We start from the raw sequence: 6000 nt of genomic DNA, 5'->3' as shown, positions 1-6000 counted from the left end.
TACTAGAAGCTGGGGAAAATAGCAATGAATAGTTAAAAAATTACTGTCCCCATGAAAAAATTTTTTCTAATGAGAGTGGTAGCTAATATATAAGTTGTTTGAATAAAATACATAATATTTCAAGAATTGGTACTAAGAAAAAAAAAGTGGAGTAGAAAAAGGACTATAGGCAGAGTACCCTTCAACTATCTGTACAGGCTTGTGAAAGCCAATTATTACATTTTGAGGGTTTTTCCAAGGCAGTTCTCATTACTCTGGTGGCTTAAAATTGGTCATGGTAAAAGCATTCACTTCACTGAAGTCAACAAGCACACACACACACAAAAGAAACCTGAATGCTCCCATTCTCCCAGCCCTGAGCCAACTGTTGACCACTTACCAGAACACCCATGTGCCATGGGCTGCAGTGATAATGGATCTGGAAGACTCCTCTGATGGACAGAGTGGTTAAGAAGGCTTCCCTGGAAGGAAGCATTTGAACTGAGGCTGAAATGAAGTAAGAGAACTGGGTTAGAAGGCTGTCAGAAGGAAGAGCATTCCTGACATAGAGCTCAGCAAGTGCAAATGTCACAAGACTAGGTAAAATGAGTAGAGGACATGGTCATGAATTCACAGAGGTCAAGGGGGCCAGATCACATTGCTTTGCAGATCACCATGAAGACTGACTTTTGCCAAATGAAACCCAGACCTCAAAAGATTTTAAACAGTGTGGTGACATAATTTGATTATTTTTTAACAGGTCTATCCTGGCAGACTATTGTGAATCAACCAAAGTATGCAAGGATAGAAGAAGTGGGCATGGGAGGAAGCCACCACAGTAGCCCAGGTGACCCAGGTGACAGATAGCTGTGGGTAGAGCAATATGTCTGAAGGGAATGGTAAGAAGTGGTTGCTTCTTGCATATGTTTTTATAGTAGAACCTACAAGATCTGTGGAAGGATCAGATTTCTCCAAATTTTCTTAAGCATATAGGAGAGCTGAAATGCTATTTACAAAAATGGAAAGAATGTGAAGAAGAATGTGAAAGGGATAAGTTTGGAAGTGAAGTGAGGGGTGCAAGAACAGATCAGTATCTCAGAGGCAGACACATTATAGCTGATATGTTTACCAGACATCCAGCCAGTGATATCTTTAATCCAAGACTCATTCTTGGCTTCATACAGACTGTCTTTCCGTCCACATTCTCCCCAACTCCCTCATTGAAATAGTCACCTGCAAACTCGCAGATTCTTTGTATTTGGGAAAGTAGAGTGAAGCCTCATTGTGTGCTCTGTCCTAGACAGCTCTGGTCAAATGTCCATTTCTGCCTCTAAAGTCTTTCACTCTGGCTTGAGGGACCCATTCTGAAAGACATGGACTCATTGACACAATGAACTGACTTTGTGAGAAACATCCTTCAGTTGCCATAGTTTAATTTTATCCAGGGCTCAATTTTGTCCAGGACTCTGGGATGGTCTAGGAGGATGGGCACATGGATGCAGAGTTCTGACTGATGACTCTGCAGTAACACTCAATCCTAGGGTCTGCCCAGAGTCAGGTGATGCTATACTCAGGAGTCTCCCAACCAAAGGATGGCTGGCAGAAAACAGAAGTTGAAAAACACCATCTGAAAAAGAGAAGGTGGGGCAAAGGATTCCTGTCCACATTGAAAAAATATGAAAAGACAAACAGTCTGTGGAAAGTCATAATGTAAGCCTGTGTCTGCATACATCGGTGTGCATCTTCAAATATCATCTCTCCTTTATCCAGTGTCTAACCTTGGGGCAGCACAGGAAGAAAGGGGGATATTAACATGCGGTTTGAGTCTGCATGTTATACCTTCATGCTGTGTCTCAATTAATCAAAGATTTGCCATAAAACCTATCCATCAATACTCCACACCAAGACAAGACATATAATATGAGCTGATTAATTTCCTTCTAATTTGTATGATAATTAAAATTCTAACTTTTAATTCCATTTATTGTCCTCCCACAAGGAGGCTGATTGGGCTTTTGTAATACACCCTGTGACAGTCCACTTCCCACAGGTGGCTTTGTTGCCTTTATGGTACAAGGTTTCCCTGTCACTCATCAAGGTCCAGAGATAAGTGTGTGCTTATCACTCCAGTGCATTCTGACATAAGCCAGCAAGGAGTCATGTCTGTGCCCATAAATCACTGAAAGTCATTTGGTATTTTATCAGGATGTCAGGTCAGCTCTGTGAATGTCCCTTCCTCTTAATCAACAATTAACTTGCTAAATGCAATAAGGCCCCAAATACATCTGTGCCACACAGGCCATGGTTAAACATGTCCTGGATAAACCAAGAGGCAACTTTCATATCAGCATGCACCAAGTGACTTCCATGTGCATGTCTGCTGTGTTGATGATGAGCTTCTAAAGAACAAAGATGTCTGTCAGACTCTGTCTCAGAACACAGAAAAGGAAAGGAGAAAGGAATTATCAGGAGCCAGATTCTCTGGAATACTGCAGAGTTCCTTTTACTCTGGAATTGCGTAGTAAATTCAAGAATTACATATACAATGAGGGAGATTTTGTTATACATGTTTTACATTTGAGAAAACTGAGACACAGTGAGATTAAGTAAAATACTTAAGGTTATTAAGGTTACATAGACCATGAGTTGCAGGATTTGAGTGCAACTCTGTGGCCCTCAAGGTCTAGTGGGCATCCCATCTATAAAAAACAGAAGTCTCTAATTTACTGAATACCTACTGTGTGCCAGGTACAATCATGGAATACCTTTTTACATACATTATTTCTAATCTTTACCATAGTCCTCTGACCTAAGTTGAAGCATTATATCTGCTGAGGAAGAAGAGGTTTCTTGTGGTTATGTAATCTGCCCTGGCCACCCCCCTGATCAAAGGCAGAGCTGGGGTTCTGAGAGGGTCCAGCTGGTCTCAGGTCCAATGCTCCTTCCACCACCCCAGGGTGCAAAATTCAGGATCACTGTACTAGCTAGCACTGGCTGCAGAGATGAGCATGCACTCAGCCACACCCATGTGGAAACCTGACCATTAACACACATCTTTGCCTACCTGAAGTCACCACATGGACTCTATCCAAAAGGATTTTGAGCAAGAGAGACATGAGCAAGGATGGAAGAAAAGACAAGGTCAAGGCTGGCAGAGAAGAACAGGAAGATGCTAAAAGAGACAAAGTGATGGGCAATTTCCCATTCAGTCACTGATGTAACAAATATTAGAAAGCTTGTACAGTGTGCCAGGCATCATGTTGGCCAGAACAGAACAGTCGCTGCTGCACAGCCCCGTCTTCCAAGATGCACAGGCCAGTGAGGAAATCAGAAACACAAGCAGGTCATTAATTCTACAGTGATGAGGGAAATGCAGTGATAAGGGTAAATCCAGAACACATATGGAAGGTCCCAGCTAGGCTACAGCAAGGATAGGTGCCCCAGAGCAGGCCATGTTTAGCAGCTGTTCCAGCAGCAAAATTTAGCCTCAAAATATTTTTTAAGCCCAGAGAATGCTCTAAAAAGGGCAATTCTATAGAATATTAGCATTAACAAAGTTAAAATGTTTCAATAATAAATTCAGCAAAGTTGCAAGATATTCAATCAACATAAAAATCAGTTGCATTATAGAGGGCACGGATTGCATGGAGCACTGGATGTGGTGAAAAAATAATGAATACTGTTATGCTGAAAATAAATATAAATAAATAAATAAATAAATAATCAGTTGCATTTTTATATACTACCAACATATTATCCAAAAAATAGATTAAGAAAAAAATTCCATTTGCAACAATACAAAGAGAATAATACACTTGGAATGAACTAAAAAATAAAAATAAAAAAACACTTAGGAATAAACTTAACTAAGGAAATAAAAGACTTGAACACTAATGAATAAAAGCAGACATGAATAAATGGAAAGATAACCTATGGTTACAGGTTAGAAGAATTAATGTTAAAATGGCCACACCATCTAAAGTGATGTACAGATTCAATGTAATGCATATAAAAATTCTAATGCTATTTTTATACAGAAATAGGAAAAGAATCTAAAATGAACAACTCAGGAAACAACAGATATTAGAGAGGTTCTGAAAAAAGGGTAACCCTCTTATACCACTAATGGAAATGCAAACTGTAGAGCCATTCTGGAAAACTGTATGGAGGTTCTTCAAAAAAAGTTAAAAATAGAGCTACCCTATAACCCAGCAATTGCACAACTATGTATTTATCCAAAGAATACAAACAGTAATTTGAAAGGGCATATGCACCGCTGTGTTTATAGCAGCAATGTCCACAATAACTAAAATATGGAATGACCCCCAATGTCCACTAACAGATGAATGGAAAGAATTAATTAATATTAATATGAATTAAATATAATGAATACATGTATAGATATTCATATTAATTAAATATAAAGGCTAGATATAGATATATACAATGGATATTTACTCAGCCATCAAAAAGAATGAAATCTTGACATTTGCAATGACATGGATGGAACTAGAGGGTATTATGCTAAGCAAAATAAGTCAGGGAAAGTCAAATACCATATGATTTCACTCATATGTGGAATTTAAGAAAGAAAACTGATGAACATAGGGGAAGGAAAGGAAAAACAAACTGAAAATAGAGAGGGAAGCAAACCATAAAAGATCCTGAACTCAAGGAAACAAACTAAGATCATTGGAGAGGAGGTGCAGGGGAGGATAATTGGGTGATTGGCATTAAGAAGAGCACTTGATGTATGTAATGAGCGCTGGGTGTATGCAACTGATGAATCACTAAACTCTACCTCTGAAACTAATAATACCCTATGTGTTTACTGAATTGATTTTAAATAAAGAATTTAAAAAGACAGATAGAAAAATAATCTTAAAATGTATATAGATTCACAAAAGACACCAAATAGCCAAAGCAATTTTGAGCAAGGAAAAGGGAGCTAGAAGCATCACACTTCCTAATTTCAAATAAATTACAAAGCTACAGTAATTAAACCAGTATAATACAGTAATCAAACACAGACACATAAACAAAGAGAACAGAGTAGGGCCCAGAAGTAAACTTACATATATATGGTCAACTAACATTTGACAAGAGTGCTAAGAATAGACAATGGGAAATTAATAATCCCTTCAATAAATGGTACTGAAAAAACAGGTACTCACATGCAAAAGAATTCAATTGGATCCTTGTACCATACCATACACAAAATGCGCTCAAAATGGATTAAAGACATACATATGATGTGTGAAACACTAAAACTCTTGGAAGAAAACATAGGGAAAATCTTCTGGGTATGGGCTGTGGTAATGATTTCTTAGATGTGACACAAAAAACTTAAGCAATAAAAGCAAAAATAGAGAAGTGGAATTATGTCAAACCAAAATCTTCTGCACAATGAAGGAAATAATCCACAAAATAAAAAGGTAACCTATGGAATGGGATAAAATATTTGAAAACTATATACCTGATGAAGGGTTAATATCTAAAATATGTAAGGAGGGACGCCTGGGTGGCTCAGTTGTTAAGCATCTGCCTTCGGCTTAGGTCATGATCCCAGCGTCCTGGGATCGAGTCCCGCATCGGGCTCCTTGCTCAGCGGGGAGCCTGCTTCTCCCTCTGCCTCTGCCTGCCATTCTTTCTGCCTGTGCTCGCTCTCTCCCCCTCTCTCTCTGATAAATAAATAAATAAATAAAATCTTTAAAAAAAATAAATAAAATAAAATATTTAAGGAATTTCTACAATTCAATAGCAAAATAAACAAACAAACAAAAACCCAATTTGAAAATGGGCAAAGAATCTGAATATACATGTTTCCAAAAAAGATGAACAAATGGCTAATAGATGTATGAAAAGGTGCTGAACATGACAAACCATTAGGGAAATTCAAATCAAAACCATGCAATATCACCTCACCTCTGTTAGGATGGCTTTTCTCAAGAAAACAAAAGATGCAGATGTTAGTAAGAATGTGAACCCTTGTACACCATTAGTTGGAGTGGAAATTGGTAA

The sequence above is a fragment of the Mustela nivalis genome (genome assembly GCF_964662115.1).
Source record: "Mustela nivalis genome assembly, chromosome: 11".
NCBI classification, from domain to species: domain Eukaryota; kingdom Metazoa; phylum Chordata; class Mammalia; order Carnivora; family Mustelidae; genus Mustela; species Mustela nivalis.
Note: the sequence above shows the minus strand (reverse complement) of the source record.